Below are 16263 nucleotides of genomic sequence, written 5' to 3' on the forward strand. Positions count from 1 at the left end.
TGTGATGCCCACCTTCCCATATTGATATCTGAGGTATGCAGCCAGGGGCTCTAGTGCTAAAATAAACAGCATCGGAGACCAAGGACAGCCCTGTCTAGTTCCCCTGCTTAGTGTCCACCTTTCTGATATCACTGACCCGGTTTGGACTGTGGCAATCGGCGCACTATATAATAATTTCACCAATTGCAGATATACCGGTCCTATCCCAAACAGCTTTATGACCGCTAGTAACCAGGGCCATTTAACAGAGTCAAAAGCCTTGACTGCGTCTAGTGAGACTATCGCCAATTCTTGGGAGCTTCCAGCGGTCTGGTCTATAACATGGTGCAATCTCCTGAGATTATCAGAAATGCTCCGCTGGGGGACATATCCCGTCTGGTCCTGATGTATCAGGGCACTTATCAGTGGTTTCATTCTGTTTGCCATCACCGCGGTAAGGATCTTACTGTCCTGATTTAACATTGACAACAGTCTGTAGGATCCGTAATCGGTGTCTATTTTGCCCAGCTTGAGAAGCGGAACGATGACCGCCTCTCTCAAAGTCTCTGGCAGCCTACCCTGTTCGAACGCCTCATTCAACATGGCCAACAATGGTGGAAGCAGGTCTGCCATATATGTCTTATAAAATTCACTTGGGAGGCCATCGGCCCCCGGCGCCTTATTGGTGGGTAGGTTATGGATTACATATTCCAGTTCCTCCAATTCCAGTGGTGCCTCAAGCCGTTCTCTATCAGTTACCTCTAGCCTGGGCAGGATAATGTCCTCCAGCACTTCGTTTACGTCAATTTCTTCTACTTCTGTTTTATCGTTATACAATTTGCAGTAGTATCTCTGAAAGCACTCATTGACTCCTTCTTGTGTATCCTCTAGTGCGCCATCCTCGCGGCGCATCTCCCGGATCACCTGTCTTGGGGTCTCACTTTTACACAACCAGGCTAATAATCTGCCTGGTTTATCCCCTTCCGCATGCTGTCTCTCTAAATATTTCCTATAGTTGAGGTTACATAATCTCTCCCAGTGGGATTTACATTTTTCGTTCAGGTTTCTTTTCTGGGGATTCTGGACCCTCCTGCATTTTAGCCTCAATTTCCTTTTCTGTGGTTTGCAGATCTGCCAATATGCCCCCCAGCAGCGCAGTCGACTTTGATATCGCTGGTCCCCTTATTACTACCTTAAATGCTTCCCAGAGTGTACTAGCTGACGCAACACTTCCAACATTTAGTTCAAAGTATTCCTGTATTGCCTTTCTTAGGTCTGAACATGGCATTCCTCAGTGCTTCTGCACAAAGTTTCCATGTCGGAATCCTAGGCCTGGGCGGCGAGATCTGCCATGTCACCAACAGTGGCGTATGGTCTGATAGTACTGCTGCTTTGTACTCCGCTTCTTTGATCTCTTCCACCGTGGAAATAGACACTAGTATGTAGTCTAACCTGGTGTATAAATCTTGTGGGGCTGCATAATCTGAATACCCCCAACAGTTGGGGTGGAGCTTCCTCCATATTTCAGTGAGCTGGAATTCTTGTATGAGTGTGGTCAGGGCCTTTGCAGCCGGGTTAGGTTTGGTTATGTTGTCGTCTGACCTATCCATCTTGGGGTCTAGTGTACAGTTAAGGTCCCCCCCTATTATGACCGCTCCTTCCATGTATGGGCTAACAATGGCAAAACGGTTTCTAAAATAAGGTGCAGTATCATTGTTTGGGGCATAGATATTAATCAGGCTGACCACTTTATTTCCCACTATCCCTTTTACTAGCACCATTCTCCCATCTTCTCTTACCTCCTGTTGCAACAGTTTGAACGGGACGTGGGGCGCAATCCATATAAAGACCCCCCTATCGTATACTGAGTATGTAGCCCTCATTATGGTACCTTTCCACTTCCTCTTCATCAACTCTAGTTTCTCTTTAGTTAGGTGGGTTTCCTGTAACATTGCTATATCTACCTTTTGCGGGCGTAGATACATCATGACTTTGTTGCGCTTAATATAGGTATTTAACCTGCATACATTCCAGGTCACAATTCTGAAGTCCCCATTTCAGCTATATCCTACTCTGCCTACCCTTCTCCCCCACCTTTTCCTGTACCGATTTAGTTGTGTTTGTAGACCTTTCGTGTTGAGCTCCTGTGTCATCTTGATTGATCCCTCCCTCCCCCACTTCCCTCCCCAAACCAAAACACCCCTCTAGCTACCCCCCTCACCCCTCCCACACCCTCTCTCCCATCCCCAACTGATGCCCAGCTCCATCCCTGGATCTCAGGCTAAACCGCATCTAGTTCTGCCAATAGAACCCAGCGGGGGGGTCTACCCTAGTGATGTCCCGACTACACTAACTTCAAGGGGTAAGAACTCGCTGTCTCTGTTGCTCCTGCATTAATGGAAATGTGCCATTAATTTCTTTTAAGCACTCGCTTACTGGTTACTATATCAATTCTACTATTCGAGCTACTCCCTGGTCTCACCCACTGTCCATAGCTTCTACCTTCTATCCCTACTCAGAGGGTTTCGCCCGGCTTCCCCCTCCATGTGGCTGAGTCATCATATTAACCGCTAGTTTAGCCTCGGTCACATTTAACATCCCCCATGTGGCTGATTCACTTATCTTGTCCGTTCTGATCTCGACCTCATGCGTCCGCCAGACAACCCTGTGCATCTAGCCAGGTCAATGCCTCTTCGGGTGACTCAATGAAGAATGTTTTTCCTCTGTGCACGATTTTGAGTTTCGCTGGTCACAGCAGCATGTATTTAAATCCAGATTCCTGCAGCCGCCTCTTGACCGCCACATACTGTAATCGCTACCTTTGTACCTGCATGGTATAGTCTGGATATGCTGTGACAGTCGCTGATGATCTGCTTATCGTTTCGCCTTTACGGAAATATTCAAGGATCTTCTCTCTGTCTTTTTTAGTTCAGAATCTTGCCTATAATTGCTCGGGGGGAAGCTCCTGGTTGGGGCCTCCTAAGCAGAGCCCTGTGGGCTCTCTCCACTTGAACCCTTGTGTGAGCACCCCTGCATTAATCTCCTGTATCAGCATGTTCTCCACATAGTTTGTGGGGTCCGTACCTTCCTCCCCTTCCGGCATGCCTACCACTCGTATGATGTTGCGACATGCTCGCCCTTCTGCTTCCTCAGCACGGCTTTCAAGGTTATGCACCTGTTGCTGTAATATATGCACCTCCTTGGCATTGGCTGTGCTGGTCTCCGCGTTGGTTTGTGCTTGCTTTTCCAGGCCACTTGTGTGTTCCGCTAACTGCCTTACATCTTGTCTTAGAAGATTCACGTCCACACTAACAGCGTCTATTTTGGATTCGAGTGCAGCTTTCAGCTCCGCCATGGCCGTGTCGATTTTGCTTCCCCATGCGGCCTTCAATTCCGCTATTGCCTCTAGGATGTGATGGTCTTCCCGAGGCAGGGCGGTCTTATCTTGAGTAGCTCCTTTTGCTGATGCGGATGCCTCCGGTGACTGTGCCCGTTTGGTGAAGATGTCTATTGTTGGTTGTTTTCCTTTGGCTTTATTATTTTTAGCTGCCATGTTTCCTGCTCCCACACTGGCCTTCTCGGCATGTATAATGCTCCTAATTATGCTCAAGGTACCATAGCGCTCTGCTTCATGGGGCTACTACAACTCCCAGACCCCTGGGCCGTGCCACCATGCGCCTGCAACTGCTGCGCTGTTCCGACCGTCACTGATGACTTTGTGGCTTTTAGTGTGGGGTTCCGTCACGTGTCTCTCCTCAGTCTCTGCCACCAACACTGGAGTTTCGTGTCTCCTCTTTTGTGGCCCCCTCTTTTATTCGGCAAGTCCGCCTGAGTTGTGCTAATGTATGTTACCACAGTTCCTTGGGTTCCCTTGCGTGGATTCAGTTTTGTATTGCGTTACTGCTCTGTTGCTTCCTGCAGTGCCTGGTCATGGACCAGACTTCCATCCAGGCGCTCTCAGCCCTCTGCCCTTTATGTGCTGGGCTCTAGGATGCGGCTGCATTACGGCTAGTGCAGGGTGAGATATTGCTTGCCTGTATTATGCTTGCATGCCTACGGCCTTAGTGTGCAGCCTGGGCTCTGCCAGTACCCACTCCTTTTGAGCTTATGTGGCTCCCACCTACAGTTCCACACTTGGGGGTCTTGACAGGCCTGTGTCGCAGCTGCAGAATATCACTCCTGGTGCCTTGCCGGGATATTCTATTTTCTGGGATCAGCCCACCCTTTGTCATTAACTGGGCGGGCCCCTAAGTGGAGCTTTCTTCACTTGGGCTGCTGTTCGCACAGTATCCGAGGTTCTTCTTTCGTGCCTCCTCTGTGTACAGGCTGCAAGTGTCCTTGCGTTACAGATCTTGGAGAATTAACTGTCTCTCGATCTTGCACCCTTGCATAAGCTTCTACAAGGGGGTAGACGTTCTATCAGGGCTTTTTTACTGTGGCGCACTCTTTCTGCCTCAGCTGGTGTCTGATTGACTTCTGGCGCATCTGCATATAGGTTCAAAACAGCACAAGCTAGAGCAAGCGGCCTATTCTGCTTATTCCGCTTAATGTTGCATCCTTAAAAACATTAGAATCTGCCAGAGCTCATGCAGATTATTGATTTGATTATGCAGATAACGGTTGGCATTTCAATCAAAACACAGTTATTCAGAGACCAAAATTGTCACATGACTGACGGTGAGAACAGTACAAGACACGAGTCTGCATTTGCATTTTTCAGAATATGAATCATCGCGTTTACTCTCTTAGATGGGCTCCGAATGAGAAAGCAGTGTAATGGTTTCTTTATCGAATCCCTCACTTTGCACACTGCTTGTACCTTGTCTGCTGCTACGATTATGAGCCCCGTCCGAAACCTCTCCAGACCAATCGTTACAATGTAGTCTTTGCGGCGGGTATATGTATGTTGATACCAGCATCCTCTTTGGTTCGGGCGACGCACTCCTCCCTGTGCCCTCGTCTTGATGCAGACCTTCCCTTTCCACTGCCCTGGAAGTGCTTTGTGGTGTTTTGCTTTGCTCGCCCTATAGACGAGGCACCATGTGTCATCTAACACCCTGTGCAAGCAGACTCTGTCTCCTTTATTGCTGCTTTGTATCAGGGCAAATTAGGCGGTTGCGCGCGGCCATCCGTGCTCCTTGGTGGACATGTACTCTGTACGGGGGCCCATATAGCGCCCCTTTTGCGAGCCCCCTGCCTTGGGCACCCTGTTGTAAGGAGTGGAGTGCTTTTTCAGTGTCTAGTGCGTCCTGTGGCCAGGCCACTATGCGTAGTGTCTCACACACTCATTTAGCAGTCAGTGTCTGCCTGCTTCGGGTCTGTCGGGTGTATGTACACTCTGTTCCAGTAGTGTGAGCCGTGTTCATAAGCGGTCGCAGGCACCCTTCGCTACGATCGGCCCTTTGTTCTTTGCTCAGGGTTGGACGCCATTTTTGTTTAGGTCGCTGCAGTCCTTGCCCACCACTCTGTCCTCCGTAACTTTACTGCCACAGGTCGAATCTCTTCAGAAAAACGATCCTCGTGTTCCGCATTGTTTCACACAGCAGGAGGTCTTTTCGTGTAGCGCGTGCTTTGGTTGTGACATCTGTGTACTTCAGGATCATGGAAGGATCAGCAGGAGACAGACAGAGGCACGTCCTATCGCATGGCTACTTGGCCACGCCCCCTCGATTCAGATGCTTGAATAGAATACCAAGCAGTTAAAAATATGCCTCCATCATATACATACATGCATAAATACAGAAAACATATCTCTGATCAACACAACGGTGACATACTCAGGGAAATGTGGGAAAAGGAGGCTGGTCCTACCTTATGCAAAGAGGTGGCAGAGCACTGCCTGTCCAACTGCAGTTTCTTTGTTGGTATCTTCAGCCAGGCAGTAGTGTTAAGCGAACATGTGCAGAGTGCTCCATGTGGCGGCTCTGCATATGTCCTTCAAGGCCACTCCTGCATGGAACGCTGTTGATGCCGCTCTCCCTCTGGTGGAGTGCGCTGAGAGTGGTTTGGAAAGGGGGTCACCTTTCGTTAGATGGCTGTGGGTGATGCAAGAAGAAACCCAGAGCACCAGACCTTGTTTGTAAATATGTTGGCCCTTTGTGTGGCCAGAGAAAGCAATGAACAGTCTATTTGAAGAACGGAACTCCTTAGTTCTTTGCAAATAAAACTTTAATATTCTTGCTATGTCCAGAGAATGCAATGTTCTTTCTGCTTCTGAAGAATGATTCTGGAAGAAAGTTGTCAGGACAATGCGTTCTGTGAGCGTCATTTCCGATACTACCTTCGGAAGGAACTTAGGGTGTGGTCTTAAAATGACACGGTCCTTATGGAACAAGGTGAAGGGAGGTTCAGAAGATAAGGCTTGTAACTCACTGATCCTCCTGGCCGAAGTAATGGCTATTAAGAAAGCTGTTTTCCATGACAAGAATTTTACATCGCACCTATGGATGGGCTCGTAAGGCGGCTCCATGGGGGCTGTTAGCACAGTGTTCAAGCTCCAGGTTGGAACTGTTGTGGGCATAGGAGGATAAGTATGCAAAATTCCTTTAAAGAAGACCTTTACAGCCGGAAGGGAGAGTAAGGATTGCATCTCTGGGGTCGTCGTGTATGCTGTAATGGCTGATAGGTGGACCTTGATTGAAGACAGTGAAAGTCCTGCTTTGGCTAAATGCAACAAGTAAGGAAGTACTTGCCCAACCAATGTGGTCAGAGGATCAATAGCATACGTCTCACACCACTTGGAAAAATTGGTCCATTTCCTAGTGTAGGTGATGCGTGTAGAAGGGGCTGGCCCTGATTATATCCCAGCATTCCGCAGGCAGATTAAGATTTATTAGCTTACTCTGCTCAGGAACCAAGCCTTGAGAGACAGGCTCTGGTGGAGGACCTTGCGGTTCTGTTGCATCAATAGATACTTATGCGCTTTGAGGAGAATCAGGGCCATCGGGACAGGTGCTGTAGGGTCAAGTACCAGACCTGCCGTGCCCAGTCCGGTGCAATTAGGATCATTGAACACTCCTGCTCTTTCAGTCTGCGTAGTATCCTGGAAATGAGGGGAAAAGGGGGGAAGGCATATAGGTATTTCCCCGTCAAATCCATTCAGAAAGCGTCTCCTACTGACTGACACTCTGGGTACCTGGAGGTTGACATTCTGCTTTTCTTGTTGGCCCTATTGGCAAAGAGATCGAGATGTGGATGGCCCCATAAGGTGAAGATCCAGTGAGCTTCCTTTTCGTCCAGCTCTCACTCGTGGGAAGACGTGTAGTCCCTGCTCAGTCTGTCTGCTAGGACATTGTCCAGTCCCAGAAGATGTTCCACCTTGATTTGAACTCTGTGATGCAAGGCCCATGCCCATAGTAGTTGAGCTTCTTGAGATAAGATCTCTGACCTCCTGCCTCCTTGCTTGTTTGTGTAGTGCATGGAGGTAGTGTTGCCTGTCTGGACAGTGAGTACCTGCCCTGCTACTACAGGAAGGAAAGCTTTCGGTGCCCACCGTATGGCCCTGAGTTCCAACACATTGATGTGGAGTTGGGACTCCTGGGCTGACAAGAGCCCTTGGTTTGAGCGCCCCAGCCCGAAAGAGATGCGCCCGTCCTCAAGAGAAGGGTCGACGTTGGTGCCTAAAACGGCATCCCTTGTAATAGGTTCTGCGGAGCGTTCCATCATCGAAGAGCCTTGTGCACCGTCGTTGGAATCTGGACGATGTCCTCCCAAAAGCTGAGAGCTTGTTTCCATTGGTGGTCCAGTGCCTCCTGGACAGGCCTCATGCGAAGCCTGCAATTTGGTATGAGGAATATTTATGAGGACATCATGCCCAGGAGGGATTTGTAAGAGCACACCAATGTTGTCTCTCTCACTAAGGACCATGAGCTCAAGCAGAGAATCGCTGCTGCTCTTTCTGCTGACGGTCTCACCCTGGGATTGCTGATATTGAGTTGGCTCCCACGAACAGGACTGTCTTGCTGGGAACTGGGCAGGACTTCGCATTGTTTATGGAGAAAAGTAACCCTTTTAGAAGATTTGTCGTTTTTGAAACTGCCAAGCGTGCGCTTGCTGCGGAACTTGCTATTATCAACCAGTCGTCCAAATATGGAAAGACTTTTGTTCCTGTCCTCCTGAGTTGTGCCGCTACTGGTCCCAGGCAATTTGTAAACACTCTTGTTGCTGTTTTCAGACAAATTGAAAATGAAGATTGCCTACAGTGAACCTGAGGAACTGTCTGTGTGCTGGGTGGATCGGTACGTGGAAGTATGCGTCCTCCAAGTCTAGAGTGGCTAAAAAATCGTGCATGTTTAGCCAAGGGAACACACCTTGCAAAGTTATCATCTTGAATTTGATGCGTTTGATATATTTGTTGAGCGCTCTCAGATCCAAGATGGGTCTCCATTGACCATTCTTCTTTTTGATGAGGAAGAAACGGGAGTAGAAACCCTTTCCCCTTAGAGAGTAAGGTACCGGCTCTATTGCTGCTTTCTGCAGCAGTTTTGGATTTTGGACATGACTTGTTTTAACATATGCATCCTGCGTGGAATCGGGGGCAGGGAAGGGGGCTGGTCTAGAAATTCTAAGGTGTGTCCCTCGCAGACCACCTGTAACACCCATTTGTCCGATGTTATTGACTGCCAGCGTTGAAAGAACTGGCTCACCCTTCCCCCCACCGTGGTGTGACGTTGAGGGGGAGAAGCTGGACTGTCAGTTTTGTTTGTTCAGCGACTTCCCTTGAGTGGAGCCCCGCCTCCCTCTCTGGCCGTACTTGTTGGAAGACTGGTACTTGATGTCCTGGTATGAGTTACCTTGCGACTTCTGACCATAGGAGAAACGGTTAAAACCTCTGTACTTCGAGGATGAACCTTGAAAAAGACGAAAAGACCAGTGATCCTTGTCTCTATCTTTTAAAGAGCTGATGGCACGGGCTGTGTCTGGGTCCATCTTGATTCCTTTGAGGTGGTCATCAATCTTTTTCCCGAAGAGTTCTTGACCATCGAAGGGCATGTCCAATATTTGAGCTTGGACCTTAGGCCTGAAATTGGTAGCCTTCATCGAGGCCTGTCTTCTCAGCACTGTGCCGTGGGCCATCTGCCTGAAACCTGACTCTGCCACATCAACTGCTGTGTCAATCATGTGATCCGAAGTTGCTTCTCCATCTGCGATAATCGACCTGGTTTCTTCATTGAGCTCTACAGGTAGCTGTTTGGCCAGTTTGGACATGCAGAGCCAAAGTGCGCGGTCAAATCTCGCCGTCATGGCCAGTGCATTGCCCGCTCTAATGGTAAGCGATGCTGATGCGGACACTTTCCTGCCCATAGCCTCTAGCTCACGACCGTCCTTGTCCGGTGGGGCTGACAGAGGTGATGCCAGATTGGACAACTTTTTTCTAGCTGCCACTGTAATGACTGAGTCTGGTTTGGTATGAACTCGTAGACCTCTCAGGCCTGGAAACTAGAGACGGAGTGGATAAGGGTGTGGCCAATATCCTGGATCCAGACTCCCAAATGGTGTTGAGGAGAGGAATGGTAGTAACAGTTCTCCTACGTTTCTCCCTGTGCTCATAAAGCACTAACTTCTTTTCCTCTGATGTGACCTGCAACTGGAACAAGTCTGCAGCTCTGCCGATAATAGTGTGAAAGGATACTAGATCATCCGGCGGTGAAGAGTCACCTGGAGAATCTTTCTTTCTTGGCTTCTCAATAATATATTCGTCCCAATTGCTAGTATCAGGCTCTTGCGTGATCTCGCCTTCTTCCGGGTTAGAAAATTCCCTGAAAGGATCTTCCTGCCAGTCTGAGACCAACACAGAGGATGGTACCGTTGTTGGATCTCTAGTTGGAGATCGTGGTCTGTGCAATGATGCTGGAGAAGGCACCCTTGTTGGTGAAGCACTGAGTGTCATGCTCCTAGACCTGCGTGGTGACTCAGGCGAACATACTCTTTTCTATGACCTACTCCTGGGAGTCGAATGTCTTGGCGTGCTTTGCCGAGGTGAGGAATCCCTCTGTGGGAAGTTTGGCTCCCTCGGTACAGCTGACCTGTTCTTTTCATTTTGACATCTGTTGAACTCCTCAATGATCCTTTGCATTGATAACATGGGTACAGGGTCATAAGGATCAGCTGGCACCTCTGTAGTAGGTTGCCAAGGAAGGCTGTGTTCCTTGGGTGTAAGACAATGCTGTTCTTCAACAAACTCCGAGTCTGAAAACTCCTCCTGTAGGATGACGTCAGGGAGCTGCGGCATTTCCCCTAAGGGAGATAATTGTGCTCCCACTGGTTCAAACTGAGGCGGTGCTTCCACAGATTCAGGAAGACTGTCTTCATTGGATGGCGTAACAGTGGCGTCAGCGCGGGGCTTTTTGGACCCTATTTCTTGTGTCGGTAAAGAAGCTCGCGGAGCCATGGTCGAAGATTCCTTCGCCGATGACGGCCTCGTCGACGGCGGTTCCGTGGACGAAGATTTCGTAGATGGTAGCTTGCCCTTATCCGTCGATGAGTGCTTTGTGGACAAATGTTTCGTGAACGAGTGCTTCGTGGACGAGTGATGAGCTTCCTTCGTCGACGATTGCTTCGTGGATGACAAACTCGCCGGCGCGGACTTAGTCGGGGACAAAGTGGTTTGTCGCGTGTGGGTCATCGATGAGAGTTTCGTCGACGGCTTGGTGGACGTGGGGCCTCTATCTTTACTGCCGCTCGTAGACGGCTTCTCTGTGGACGACTGCCCCCTCGTCCCCGGGTTTTTGCAAACTCCTCCTTACCTTTGGAGGTAGTTTTTGCCACAGAATGCCTCATCTTATCATTTTATGGCTTCTAGAGTCCAAGGGAGGTAGGGAAGGTATAATTTCCAGCTTCCTCTTGCTCCTGGGAGTGAGAGAGGAACTCCTTTCCACTGCAGAGGCCCTTCCTTTAGAGGTTTGCCTCTCAGATGATTTGCTGGAGTGAACAGGGACTGTTTTAGCAGATCCTCATCAGAAGAAAGTCCCCTGGCTTCCAAATACAGAAGAAGTCTTCTATGTCTGTCTTGTAGGGTCTTAGTCAAAAGAGACTTGCAAATGTGACATTTCTGGATATCATGAGGATATAGGCAGTATATTCAGTGATCATCGGGGTCTTTATGTAAACTACCTTCCTCCTGCACCTCGTGCAATCCCTGAAGAGGGAAGGCTTCTCAGTAGCCTGAAGTTCAGCCATCTGAAGAGAAGATTCACTCGACGAATTCTGGTTCAAATGAAACATTTTTTAAGGCCAAAAATCAGTACAGATAGTCCCTAGCAAGGGGAATGCGGTAGAGTATATTTAAAAATATAAACTACTGTAGAATAGAAGAAAAATCGAAAAAGCTCAGAGAGCTTGAGGATTCCCTGTGTCAGTTAGACTGCGGTGAGAAATCTGAAGATGGCTGACTGGGGCGGAGCTTAAGCCCTGCCACCCCATTGGTTGGGGTCATAAAGGACCAAAGTGGGGTGGAGGGACTACACAATGGAATGGCTCATAGGCCATAATGGACTATGTACATGCTTTTCTATGTAGCAATGTATGTATATTAAACAACATTTTAATAATTATTTTTATCACGAGGATTCCTAGTCTGATGACGGGGAATATTCAAGCATCTGAATCTATGAAAGATCCAATGCTGGAGAAATTAAAGAATTCACATCTGTCAGTGAACCCCACAGGGCACTCACCAAGATCAACTCAGAGTTCAGGTGGTCAGAAAAGTGCCAAGAAGTGTTCCAAATCATAAAAAATCGCATAGCTGATGCCAAGAACATGGCCTACTTCGACCCCAGGAAACATACGGAACTAATTGTGGATGCGAGTCCAGTAGGCCTCAGAGCCATCCTGACCCAGCTAGATGAGAGAGACGGACATTCCAAGCACATCATATTGTACGCAAGAAGGAGCTTGTCAAAGACAGAACAAACATACTCGCAAGCAGAGAAAGAAGGCCTTGCTGTGGTTTGGGCATGCAAACATTTTCATTTATTCCTGTACGGGAAACCTTTTACAGTCGTCACAGACCACCAGGTGCTACTGTTCATCTAGGGCAATCCACAGGCCAAAATGCCACCAAGAATAGCAAGACGGGCCATACGGCTGCAGGACTACCAATTTGACATAGTTCACAGGCTTGGAAAGGAGCAGAATCCCGCTGATTTCCTATTAAGACATCCCAGCAAGGAGAATGCGGCGAACCCGCCGATAGCGGACCAATACATCTGATACATAATCCAAGAGAACACGCCACAGGGCCTCGACGCAGACAAGACAGCCTGTAAGTCAAATGCAGATCAAGGACTGCAGATCATTTTAAGGTGCCTGGAGACAGGCCACTGGAAGCAAGCCAGGCACTTAAAGGAAGAACTGGGGAAGGATATAAAACAGGACATCACCTGCCTGCTGGCCGTAAAAAAAGAACTTGCCAAATCAAACAAAGGACTACTTCTAAAGGTCACCAAACTTGTAATCCCTCGCAGCCTAAAACAGAAGGTTCTTGAACTAGCACATGAGGGACACAGAGGAATAGTCTCCACCAAAAGGGTATTAAGACAGAAACTGTGGTTCCCTCACCTCGACACTCAAGTGGAGGAACTGCTCAAAAACTGCCCCACATGCGCAGTCATAAACCCGCACACCAGACAGGAGCCCCTGTGCATGACCGCTCTACCTGAAGGAGCGTGGGAGGAAATTTTGGTGGACTACTTTGGGCCACTTGAAGGATTGCCAGACATTGAAAATGTTCCCTCTCGTATACATAAGCGCGTTGCACCCGTGTCTACTAAAAACGAAAAACCTTTGCCTCCTATACTGACGTCTACCCTTGGTTCCTCATGTTGGTTTGGCATCACGAATAGTATTGAACACATCAGGTCTCCCAGTGAGCTATCCTATTTCTGGTACAGCCTGATCCCATTATTTGAGAAAGGATTCCCTCCATTGGCAGTGACATCCTCTATTCCAGGAGTCATTAACTGACCTGTGTTTGTGGTTTGCTGAAGCTGCATAGGCGATTGCTGCGACTGTCCTTGTGGCAGATTAGCTGCTACCTGCTGTGGTTGTAAACCTTGCTGTACTCTCGGCGCTTGCTGCTGCACTGTTTGATTCTGCGCAGATGCATCTCCACTCTGCTGCAAATATGCAGGTGGATTTGACATCCCCCCTCTTGAAAACTGGCCATTTTGCACAAACCCTGGACTTCTACACGTGCGAGAAAATTGCCATGTCATTCCACATGTCCAAAATATATAGGCAGTGGTCTCCCAACATGCCCTTTTTGTATACTTTGATTACCATTCTGCATATTTTCAAACCCACCTTGGTTATTCTGAAAGCTTCCCTGATTATTCTGCCAATTCCCTTGATAACCTTTCCAACCTTGTCCTCTAAATCCCCTTCTTCGCAGAGTAATCCCATTATTACTCTGGTCGAATTGTCTTTGGTTATTCACCTGCGGCATACTTGCAATCTGCTGTGAATTCTATCCATCTACACTCGTCAAGATCGCCCCTTCAATGGCGTACTTGGATCATTTTTTCTGCACTAACTTTGCCTCCTCGCCTTTGCGAGCATCATATTTTTTGCTATTCTTTTCTTGCAAGAGTCTGCACTAATGCTCAATGGTCAGCTGAATTTCCGACCACGGTTTAGCCTCTATCCTCACTAACATCTTGAGCTGCTTCTGTACTGGCTCTGGCAGCCCTTGGCATAATATATGATAGAACACTGGTAAAGATTTTCCCCAAGATTCATGAGTTTTCAATGCCCAAGATTCCTGAACATTTTGAATATAAACCAACGGATCATCTCCTTCCTTCATCTTTTTCGTCATTATAGCTCCCATATTGGATGTGTCTGGATACAGTACTCAAAGCACTTTCCAGACTGCCACTCTACAGTTAGTGAACGGTGCTCCATCGTGAGCAGTGTTGACTGTAGTCACACCAGCATAACCTGCCCTTGTCCACACGTCACCAGCTCTGTCACCAAGTATGGCAATTAAAAGACCCTTAATGTCCCCTATAGCCGACATGTTTCCTCCCGTCATTTTTCTAATTCATTTATCTATTTCCCAGTGCCAGAAGTTAAAATTGGGAGTTTACACTTTAAATTATCTTTGTCCATCTGGGGTCACGGTATATACTGTGGTCTGGCCCCTCCTTTTTCTAACAAGGGAAACTGAGATGGCCCAAACTCGTTCTCGTCTCTAACCATTTGTCTGTCCACTACAGGGACAATATTACCATATCGCTGTCTACCTGGCAACGATCTTAATCGGCTTACATAAGGCAGCGACTCCCCCCCTCTGACCGTGGAGTTGCCCCCTAGGTCGGTCTGACTGTGACAATGGCTTTGACGCCATAGATTCAGGCACGTTTACGTCTGACCATCTTACTTCCTTATCCATAGAAAAGCATCCCTCAGAACCACATATGTCATCTCTTTCTTCACCATGGAAGGCTTCCCTTTCTTCGTCTGACATTTCTTGTGCCCAACTCATGCAACTTCTCTCTTCGTCATCTCTATTTAGAGTCAGTCTGTCTAAAGACAGCTCCTTATGTCTCGCACTACATGATGCTTCCCCTGTGTCATACAACTGAGTGCTCTCGAGACGGTCATTTATTCCCTTCCCTGTTGGCTCTTTCTGAGCTCTCATGCCATGGTATACTTTTATCGATCACTTCCCCAATGCTCCTCAAGTCAAACTCTTCTTCTAGATTAGCTTGAGACTGGCCTGGTAACGACTCGTATTCTGGGAAGAATTCCTCTATATCTTCCCATGCTACTTTTGAATCAAGATGTCTTACTTCCTTTTCCAAGTAATCAAGATCACGTGCTCTCTGCCTTCTTTTACGTTCCATATCATCGTCAAATTCTCTTTGCTTTCTAGCTTCCTCTCTCACTCTGTCTTCCTCTTTCTTTTTCATATCCTGTCTTTCATTTGCCCTTAGTATCTCCTCATCCCTTCGTCTTTGCATTCTTTTATCCCTTAACTTTTGTTCCTCTTCTTCTATTCTTTTTCTTTGTAGCCTCTCTTGTTCATCAACTGTTCTTTGTTTATTGTCATGTCTTCTTTGCTCTTTTGCTCTCTCTTGTCTTTTAGCTTGCTCGTCTTGTCTTTGTCTATCTTTCCTTTTCGCTCCTTCGTCCTTTAATCGCTCTTCCCTTTCTTTGTCTTTTTTATCTTGCTCGTCTTAATCTCCCCTTTGTCTTTCGTCCTCAATGCCTTTACCATTGAGTTTAAGCAAAATCTGACCTCCCATCCATTCGTTCTGTAAGAGCACTATCTCATCAGTTTTATCTCTTTCTCCCTTCCGTCTCTTTATTTCTCTTCCTATATCTAGAGATGTACTTGCTCGATCGCTTCTTTCCTTGTCATGTCTCTCCTTGTCCCTCGGGACTTTAGAGATTACATCTTTCTCGATATTTTTCTTTGGGCCCTCGTCACTACTTTGCATAGGTGACTCATAAACCGGGTTGCTATACCCTGCTGCTGCTTTAAGTTCCCTTAATGGGTATAATCCATCTTCTTTTGTACTCTCGTCTTCTATTTCAGACATAGCGGGTGGAGCAGAGGGCTCTTCACCCCCCTCTTTGCACACATTAAGTATCCAGTCTATTGGAGGCGGCCCATCTCGTTCCTCCTGGTACATTTTCCAAAGCTCTAGGCTCGCTAGGCGCTTGTCTAGCTTCTTCCCAGTATACGCTGCATGCAGATATGTCACCATATGCTGCAAGACTGCCTTCGATAGTGATCCGCCTTGTGGCCATGGCATAAACATTTTGTCTGCGGTTCCTTTAACCCATTCTGCGCTGTACTGTCTAAGTTTAGGTGCATGTTTTTTCAACTGCTTGCAGAGATGCACTAATGGAGTAACATCCTCCATTCACAATTTGTCTATTCTTAACTTATTTAACGCTTGTTTGCTTTTGATCATAGGTTTAAAGCACGTTTGAAAAGAACAATACCATATGAGCGAGCAGCAATCGTTGCAGGCTCCAATCCTGTTTACTCGCAATTTTTACTTTAAATATGCTAAAAAGCAACCATCAAATACAATTAAAAACAATCACTTTCTTTTCCTCAACTTCGCACTACTCTTATTTATCATAAATGTTTTTCTTTAGCTATGACGTCATCATGCTTTTAAAACCACATAAAACAAACAGAAAAACTTGACTGGTCACATAAAGTTTTCCACAATCTTTTTCCTTAAGACTCGTCTTAACCTCTAAAAATGCTCCTCACAGAACTTAAATCTATCTCTAAAGGTCCGTCTTTAATCAGACCCGTTT

The 16263-nt window shown here is 47.4% G+C and overlaps 1 protein-coding gene across 4 annotated transcripts in view; it reads right to left on the bottom strand.

The window, feature by feature from the left end:
- The window catches only part of SPEG (striated muscle enriched protein kinase), a 2620794-nt gene that overhangs the window by 2131657 nt on the left and 472874 nt on the right, over positions 1–16263 (bottom strand). The gene's annotated exons all lie outside the window — the stretch shown is intronic.

This window comes from Ambystoma mexicanum, chromosome 9 (genome assembly GCF_040938575.1).
Source record: "Ambystoma mexicanum isolate Mex_15411 chromosome 9, UKY_AmexF1_1, whole genome shotgun sequence".
Classification (NCBI taxonomy): domain Eukaryota; kingdom Metazoa; phylum Chordata; class Amphibia; order Caudata; family Ambystomatidae; genus Ambystoma; species Ambystoma mexicanum.